Below are 10,277 nucleotides of genomic sequence, written 5' to 3' on the forward strand. Positions count from 1 at the left end.
GTGTAGTTTAAATAAGCAGGGCAGTTTGAAAATGGGATCCGGGCATCAGAGAGGGGGACTCCAGAGCAGCTAATGCTCTAAACTGCTTACTGATGCTGCACAGTTGAGCACCACTGCAGTCACAGGGAGAGACAGAAGGTCAGGGCCACGTCCACCTGAGGTGATGAATCTTACAGGAGACCTTTCCTAAGTTAAACTGGCCTCCCAAAGGGCTTTATCCTCAGGATAAGGTAAACCAGGTCTAAACCCACCCCCAGGCCCATGGGACTGTAGAGATAGCAGTGCTATTACTAAGCAAAGCAAGAGAAGAAAAAGTAAGGGAAAAAACATCCCTGATGCCCTGTGGTCATTGGCCAACCCTACTAGATAAACACACCTGGTAGAAGCATCAGAAAACTTTGGGAGAAGACTCCTTCAATTTTGACCTCAAGTAACCCTTATAGATATTTTTTTAGGGACAATTAATAAAGATAATCAGGCACATAAGGAAAAAAAGCAACATGACTGAAAGCCAGCAGAAAAGGACATACATAGACTTCATATATTGAATTATTGGTTACATTGGGGTCATGGGAGGAACTGTCCTTAAAATATTTGAAGATGTATTTGGTAACAGTTTGTGACAGAACAAAAGAATTGGTGAAAACATGAAAGATATTGGTGAAGAAATTATCCAGAATGCAGCATGGAGATAGAAAAGTTTGATTTGTGTTTAATCATAGTCTCAGAAGGCAAGGACACAATAAAAGGGGCAAAGAGAATGGGGCTGAGAATTTTCCAGAACTGATGAAAAATATAAGCCTACAGATTTAAAAGCCCAAAGAATACAAAGGAGGATAACTTGATGAAAGTCACACCTACACACATCATAACTGCAGAAAATCAAAGAGAAAAAAATTAACAGCTAAACACACACAAAATCCTTTCAAAGGAAGAATAGACTTCTCAGTAACAATGGGAGCCAAAAGAGTGGAGTGAAAACATCAGCATAAAGATAGGAAATAATGTCAACCTAGAATTTTATTTTTTATACCCAGTGAAAATATATTTCAAGAATGAGGATACAAAAAAACACATTTTAAGACAAATTGTTTTATTATCCACAATAAAGAAAATTCTAAAGAATCCATTGTAATACAGAAGGACAATGATCCCAGATGGGGTCTGAGATATAAAAAGATATGAGCAAAGAGAATAAGAAATATGTTGGCAAATGTAAATGAACATTTTATATAAAACAATAAAAATCTGGAGTTGTGAAAATAAGAGACTTAGAATACCAGAAAACAATGACATATAAGTCAAAAGTAAAAAGGATTGAAGGATTGTGTTATATAAGGGTAAAGGTTTTGGTTAATCTCATGCATATTGTAAAGTCCAGGGAAATAATAAAATAGGATATATAATTTCAATACTAGTAGATTAAAAATGGATTTTTAAAAATAAAGCAAGTAAAAGAAAAAATGGGTGGGACAAAGGAAAAAGTCAAAAAGATGGTAGATCTTAAGCCAAACATATCAGTATTTATACTCTAATTTCATTAAATGTTGAAGATTGTCAGTCAATGTCTTGGTCTGTTAGGCTGCTCTATCAAAATACCACAGACTGGGTGGCTTAGAAACAATAAACAATGTGTTTCTCACAGTTCTAGAGGCTGGGAGGAAGCCCCTGATCAGAGTGGTTGAAGATCAGCATGGTTGGATAAGGGCTCTTTTCCACCTTTCAGATTTCTAATTGTATCCTCACATGGTGGAAAGGGCTGAGATGTTCTGTGGAGTCTTATAAGAGCATTAATCCCATTCATAAGGATTCCACCCTCATGACCTCACCACTTCTGAAAGGCCTCATTTTCTAACACCATCACACTGTGCATTAGGATTCCAACATATGATGGGGGAATACAAACATTCTGACCATAACAGGACAAAAGTACAAAACCCCACCAGATGCTGCATACAAAAGACTTGCCTTAAAAAAAAAATGCACAAAGCAAATAGTATCTGAAAATGGGTATGTAGCTCTACTAATATTAGATGAAATAGAGACTTTGAGGCACAAACCATTCCTAGAGACAAAGGGAATCATTAAAATAAAAGGTTCAGAAAAGAAAAACAGTGGGAAGACATAATTTTAAGTTAGTATCTATAATAATAAAAGCATAATATGCTAATTAGGCCAGATGTCCTTCTGGACATCCTTCCGGACAAAGCTGTGGTAGGTGGGGGCCAAAGCAGAGGCGGCAGAGGCCTGTGACCCCAGCTGTGGGCAGGGGTTGAGGCAAAGGCGGCTGCTATGGCAGCAGGGGCCAAGGCCCTTGCACAAATTTTGTGCACGGGGCCTCTAGTCTACCTAATAACAGCTTAAGAGTTGGCAGATATATTCAAACAGAAGAAATATAAAATCCACAGTCGACTTGACACCTCTTTCACTAATTAATAGGACAATTAGGGTAAAAATTATAGATACAAATTTGAACAATGTAATTAGCAAGCAATCTAACTGATAACTGTATGGAACACTGCACCAGTGTACCAAGGATAAATATATTTTTTCTCAAGAATATGAAACATTTTCAAAATTTGACCACAAATTTTCATATCAATTATGTCTCATTAAAGCTAGGAGAAGAAATTATGAGCCATATGCTCATAATTAGGATTCCAACATATGATGGGGGAATACAAACATTCTGACCATAACAGGACAAAAGTACAAAACCCCACCAGATGCTGCATACAAAAGACTTGCCTTAAAAAAAATACACAAAGCAAATAGTATCTGAAAATGGGTATGTAGCTCTACTAATATTAGATGAAATAGAGTAAATCTAAAACTTTTTAAAATGGACATTTTATAGAGTATGTTCTTTGCATAATTAAATTAGAAATTAGTAATAAAGATACCTTGGGCATCCCATTATATTCAGAAACTTACAAATATATTTCTTTTTATTAAATGTATTTTTGTTTATTTCAGAGAGGAAGAGAGAAATATCAATGATGAGAATCATTAACTGGCTACTTCTTGTACAACCCCTGCTGGGAATGGAGCCCACAACCTGGCCATGTGCCCTGACCAGAAATTGAATTGTGACCTCCTGGTTCACAGGTGGACACCCAACCATACAGCCATTGTGGCTGGGTATACATTTTTTAGTCATAGTTCAATATATATATATATATATATTTTTTTTAATATATTTTATTGATTTTTTACAGAGAGGAAGGGAGAGGAATAGAGAGTTAGAAACATCGATGAGAGAGAAACATCGATCAGCTGCCTCCTGCACACCTCCCACTGGGGATGCGCCTGCAGCCAAGGTACATGCCCTTGACCGGAATCGAACCCGGGACCCTTGAGTCCGCAGGCCGATGCTCCATCCACGGAGCCAAACCGGTAGGGCCAAAAAAAATATTTTGAAGAAATAATGAAAATGCTACATATCAAGACCAGTAGGATATTGCTTAAGCAGTCTTTAGACATTGATAACCTAAAAAGATATTTAGAAAAATCAGAAAACCTAGCACCACCTCCAGAACAATCAAAATAAGTCCCAAAAAAAGTTAAAATAAGGAAGTAATAAATGGCAGACATTTATGAAATAGAAAAACATACAATACAGAGGCCCAGATAAGGCAAGTGTGTGTGTGTTAGAAAAGACTAATAATATTGACAAACCTCGGTGAAAATAAAAGAGAACTCATAAATAACTAAAGTCAGGAAAAAAGGGGGGAAAATGGAGCACTGTAAAATATATGTCCTTTGGACATACACTGACCTAGCCCGCTAATACTGAGAGAATAACCCAGTCAATAATTCTGAGACTAGGATGCAACAAGATGAGCCAAATCACAAAGAAACAACTCATTTCTGTAAGATTGTGATATCTACCCGACCAAAGCCCAGCCAACTTGCAGTGGGCGCTGCTACTTTCGCTTATTTTCCTGAAAACCCCTCACATTCTCATGGTTGTAGAGACATTCTCCGAGGCCTTGGTGCACAGTCTGAATAAAGCACTCAGTCCCTTGTAGTTGAAGTCTCGCAGAATTTCTAAAGTTTGATGTTATTTTACAATTTTATGCTATTAAATTAGAAAGTTTAGGTGGAAAGATAACATCCCTAGAAATAAAACTTACCAAGACTTTCCTAAGGGTCTCATGACTTATGGATGTGAGGAGTATTATGAGTTCAGTTCTTACGGCACAAAAAGGAGGACTGAGGGTTGGAACATCTGTCCAGTACACCAAAAGTTTGTGCAGCGATGCATGGAGAGGTTGCTGGTTCAACTTCTGGTCAGGACACATGTCTGAGCTGTGGGCTCGATCCCCGATAGGGGGTGTCCAGGAGGCAGCTAGTCCATATTTCGTTCTTCCTCTCTCTAAAAATCAATAAAAAATTTTTTTTAAGTTTGTGGTTTGATCCTCGGTCAGGGCAATAGATTGATGTTTCTCTCCCTTTCTCTCTGTCTAAAGTCAATAAACATATCCTTGGGTGAGGATTAAAAATAATAAAAATATTAAAAATTAAAGGAGCAAGAGGAGACGGGAGAGGAGAGGGAGGGGAAAGAAAGCAGAGAGGGAAACCTTGACAGCAAAACCTTCCACAGGCATGCACTCTTTATTCTGGTGAATTTGAAAATGAAAGCTTGAAAAATCATTTTAATCTGGGTTTGTTTACAGAGACTAGGCATGAAATGGTACTGAGGACCAGTCATGCAATTCAAGTGAATTTTTCCTCGTGGGATTAAAAATGAGAGTAAGCTGAGGACAGACGGGGAACCTGAGGTCTGCCTGCATCTGGACCTTGAGGAATTGGTTGCACCTGTCCCCGGGGGTTCCCTGGGCTGGAATGCCTCTTTCCCGGCCTCAGCCTGGAGACACGGAGAAGGAGGTCACAGTGCTTTAACCCAATTCACCCCCCCCCTCCCCCCGCCCTGAGTATTCCCCGTTTAGCTGTGAAAGTTTTTCTCAGGCCATGCATGGTATCAGTTACGCTCAGGAAGGAGTTGGTGTGAACCCTGTGTAGAGGCGTCTAAGTGTACTGGCAGCACCGAGAGGGACTCCCTGTTGTGGAAGCAGCTGCTGCAGCTGGACAGAGCGGCCAGGAGCCCTGTGGTCCCTTTTGCTTTCATCAAACTTTTCCCGGAAACACACCTTCCTCCAGGCCCCACCTCCTGGGGCCTTCTCTCCCTTTTCAAAAACTTACGTATCTAGACCTTTCTCCCAGGGCTGTCCGGTTCTAGAAAGTGGCATTAATAATAATAATAATAATAATAATAATAATAATAATAATTGCTAATATGTAAATGGTTGCTATTGGGACAAATTTGAAATTTTGTATTAAAAAACCCCAGGTATTTATTGGCCCTGCTATGTGTACTGAACACTGTTAGGTCATATGAGATTAAGACATAGTTCTTACACTCAAGAATCAGACTGGAAGACAAGATTTAAGTACATAAAAAGCCATTTAAGAATGACCGGAAGAGACTAGTAGATAATATGTGTTTGAAGTGACTTTTTAAAAAAAAAGTATATTTCTTTATTGATTTCAGAGAAGAAGGGAGGAGAGAGAGAAACATCAATGATCAGAGAGAATCACTGATTGGCTGCCTTCTGCACGCCCCCCACTGGGGACCGAGCCCGCAACCCAGGCATGTGCCCTTGGCCGGAATTGAACACGGGACCCTTCAGTCCGCAGGCCGACGCTCCATCCACTGAGACAAGCCGTCCAGGGCTGAAGTGACTTATAAAGGTCATATAATGACTCTGCGTTTTATCATCTGTGGAATCACACACGACTTAATCAGGTTATCCCTAAAGTTTATTTGTTCCAAATAAATTACCCACTAAATCTTAGAAACTTTATATAATAACCCCATCTGGTGTTCACTTTTACCAGGCATCATTGCTAGCAACACTTGCAGTCTTACAAGATACTATGAGGAGGCCATTATTCATTTCCCACTTGGCAGCGGGGGAACTTGGGTGTGGAGAGGTGAGGGCTTGCCCAAGGGCACAGCGCTCTGTGTAGGAGCTGGCATCTTGGGCCCCTGGTGGCAGGCTCTGTGTGCAGTGGCTATGCCCTGGTGTCTCTGTGCGAACTCCCACTTTCCCATACTTACTTACCAGATTGTACTTCCTTACTTTTTCAAATGGGAAAACAACAGAGCATCCTTGGAATGCCTATCCTATTTTCCATTACTTCATGCAACCAAGTTTTTAATATGTTCTTGGCTGTCCTCTCTTCTCTAGGGATCTAGTTTACTGGAGTTTACCCATTTCACTCAGAGCTTAGCCCAAAGTCCTGCCTCCACCATATCACATTGCTTTCTTGGTTTCCCCAAAATTTATCAGGTGAAATCTTCAACATTTTATAGCCCTCATTTCTACCCCTCTTTCTTAACTCTGACTTCACAGCCTTGCTAGGAGGGCTCACCGATAGCTCTTCACTAAAGCTCTGTTTCCTCCGTGGTGCTTCTGCCTCCTACACTCCGCAGCTATTCACACTCCACTCGAGTCCCTCAGGGTGATGCTGGGGTGGGGTGGAGTCCAAGAGTCCACGGGAGCAGGCCCAGGGACAGCTACCAACATGAATTCTCACACAAGGCAGAGGACCGGTGCTGACAGCTACTGAGGTTCCCAGGAGGGAGTGGCGCTAGAGCTGGTGATAAAAGACTTCGGAGGACCTTTTGGGTGGAGAAGGAAGAGGTGGCACCCAGGCTAAGAGGGGGGAGCACCCGTCCCTGACCTCTTCCCTAGAATGAAGTACCTGTGGTGTTCCAGGCATTGACAAAGAAAAAAGGAAATAAAAACATTTTCTTGGAATATTCTCTCCACTCTGGGTTGTAGATGAGTAACCTGATCCATTTCATAAATCACACCCAGTTCGCTGCTGAAATCCCACTCAAGAAGGTATGTCAGAATGCAAGCAAGTAAGCTTGCTATTTCCCCAGATAAGACCTCATGTGGGTCCGATTTAGAAACGTCGGTCATGTGAAAAGGTCAGTCCCTTAACAATCATTAGGAATGACCCAGTGACACAACACAGAGGTGATTGCCACAGAGCAGTGAGCAACCTGGAGCTGGCAGGCATGGGAAGGATTATTAACTCCCAAAGCCAGTGGCCTCTTTAAAAAACAAACTGCCACCCTAGCCGGGTTGGCCCAGTGGATAGAGCTTCAGCCCTCAGAATGAAGAGTCCCAGGTTCAATTCCGGTCAAGAGCACATACCTTGGTTGTAGGTTACAGGCTTGACCCCCTGGCCCTGGTGGGGGCTTATGTGGGAGGCAACCAGTTGATTGATATTTCTCTCGCCCCCTCCCTTCCACTCTCTCTAAAAGTCAATGGAAAACATCCTTGGGTAAGAACTAACCAAAAACAAAAACAAATTGCCTTAGCAGTTCCCAGGCAATATGTAATGAGTGTTTGCTGGGGAGCTGGTTGCCTTTAACTCATTCTTCTGAAGGAGTCCAGTGTGGGTTCTGAAGGGGGAGGGAGGGCACATGTGGACCACACCTTTGTCCCAAAATAAGGTGGAAAACAGTGAATCTGACAAGAGCTCAGAGATGGCACTTTGAAACATGAATGCATGTGTTTCATTATGATAAAGTTATAACTGTGGTTTGGGGGTAACAGTTGTTCTTGTTTCTCCAAAGCTCTCAGTGCTCCGACACGAGGCGCTGCTTGAAGGACGGACAGGGTATGGGCATGCGGTCACGCGGCCAGACCAAAACCCAGTGCCCCGCTCCAGACCCAGCTCAGAGCATGAGGGCCATAGTCCTACTGCAGCTTGGTTCTGCTGGAGCCAAGGACTTCCTACCCCCAACAAGACCTTCCCGGGGTGAAAAGCTGACATAAGGGGAGCCATTCCAGAGGAACTGCTTGCATGTCTTGCTCCATGAACCTTTGGAATGTTTGAACTGGACAAAATAACCTTTGGCCTGGGCCAGACAGCTATTTGCAAAACTAACAGGATAGCATGCATGCTGACCACAAGGACTGTTGATTACAGAATCATTTTCTAAGACAGAATCCATGTAGAGCTTGAGTAACAGCTGCTCAGCAGCAATGGGGATTATCCTATTCATGTGGTTATTTCCCTTCCTGGTCTCCTACCCCCTTCCTTCACCTCACACTTGGGGCAGTTCGGGTTCCTGCAGGAATCGTTGGGATCTCAAAGAAGAGCTTGCTGCTCTCACTTTGGCCTTTTATTTTTAGGTTCACATTGGTCCACCTACCCCCGGAGGTATACCTAATCCTATATAATAAAAGGGTAATATGCAAATTGACCCTAACAGCAGAACGACTGGGAATGACTGGTCACTATGACACACACTGACCACCAGCGGACAGCCGCTCAATGCAGGAGCTGCCCCCTGGTGGTCAGTGCACTCCCACAGGGGGACCTCTGCTCAGTCACAAGCCAGGCTGACGGCTGCCAGTACAGCGGTGGTGGTGGGAGACTCTCCCGCCTCCTCAGCAGCGCTAAGGATATCTGACTGCAGCTTAGGCCTGCTCCCCGCTGGCAAGTGGACATCCCCTGAGGGCTGCCGGGCTGCCAGAGGGATGTCTGACTGACAGCTTAGGCCCAATCCCCCGGGGAGCGGGCCTAAGCCAGCAGGTGGTCATCCCCCTGTTGACCACCTGCTCAAGGGGTCCCAGACTACAAGAAGACGCAGGCCGGACTGAGGGATGGCCCCCCCCCCCCTCCCAGTGCACAAATTTTTGTGCACCGGGCCTCTAGTTAACTTTATATTCCTCTAAACCAGTGGTTCTCAACCTTCTGGCCCTTTAAATACAGTTCCTCATGTTGTTACCCAACCATAAAATTATTTTTGTTGCTACTTCACAACTGTGATGTTGCTACTGTTATGAATTGTAATGTAAATATCTGATCTGCAGGATGGTCTTAGGCGACCCCTGTGAAAGGGTCGTTCGACCACCAAAGGGGTCGCGACCCACAGGTTGAAAACCGCTGCTCTAAACGATTCTTTTTTCTTTTTTTTAAAATCTTTGTTGTTGAAAGTATTGGATGGGTCCTCCTTTTTCTCCTATTAACCTCTTCCAGCCCCTCTAAACGATTCTTTTCATCAGCACTTCTGGATTGTCTTCATTTTTTTGCTTGCAAGTTACTTTGTTCTTTGTTGAGAATGAGTCTTTCTTCCTGTGACTGGATATATCCTGAAGGCAACAGACACTTCTATTTTGGACTGTGCTCCCTCCACTGCTCCCTTCTCCCTCTTATCCCCTCTCCCCACGATGCCCCGCTACTGGGGGCCCAGTACAGGAAAAATAGGATCCAAGGTGTCAAATACTCAGTAGGTAACCGACAACCCCCCACTGACAGAGCTGATCTAAGGAAATACTGAGCTGAGCAAATGCACCTGGGTTAAATGCAAATTTAAAAATCAATCCACCAAGCCCAGCCAGTGTGGCTCAGTGGTTGAACATAGACCTATGAACCAGGAGGTCATGGTTCAATTCCCAGTCAGGGCACATGCCCGGGTTGCAGGCCTGATCCCCAGTGTGGGGTGTGAAGGAGGCAGCCGTCTCTCTCATCATTGATGTTTCTATCTCCTTCTCCCTTCCTCTCTGAAATTAAGTTTGGACACCTTAATTAGAAATATCTGTGAGAGTGAGTAGACAGAGGGAAGCTAGGTATATGGTGGGGGTGGGGGCGGGGGAGGTGGGGGGTAGGGAGTAGAACCAGGGAACCCAGCTAGGCAGAGTTACTAAGACAACCCAGCTGGGGAAAGGAGGGCCCATGTGGAGACACTAGCTTTAAAATGCATGGATGTTGCTGAGACAGGCAGCTTGCAGATAACCAATCACAAGGCAGTGAGGCATATAAACCAATCCCAAGGGTGATGCTAAGGCAGAATTCTTTGAGAGGACCATTCAGGAGCTAGTGAGGCATGTACCTACCCGAGATAAAAAGCTCATGCTTCCTCTTCCTCACCCTCTGGCATCTGGGGATGCATGCCCTGCGCCCACGTGGCCATGGGCTAATGCACTTTAATGAGCTTGGAAGCCGAACTGCGTCAGCTGCGACATGGAACGGGAGCTCCAGACACCGGCTGCTTTTGGAACCCCAGCTGCACCCTCTCCAGGACTGGCTTTGCCCAATCAACTTTGCTTCCATAACCGTTTTTGTCCGTGAAGCCATTCTTCGGTTTTGTGAGACAACGAACTCGGACTCGAACACCACCGTTTGGTTTCAAGAGGACCAAGCTGAGAGGGCAAGCAGGCAGCTGGGTACATGGCCTTGAGGCGCCT

The sequence above is a fragment of the Myotis daubentonii genome, chromosome 5, assembly GCF_963259705.1.
Source record: "Myotis daubentonii chromosome 5, mMyoDau2.1, whole genome shotgun sequence".
Lineage (NCBI taxonomy): Eukaryota > Metazoa > Chordata > Mammalia > Chiroptera > Vespertilionidae > Myotis > Myotis daubentonii.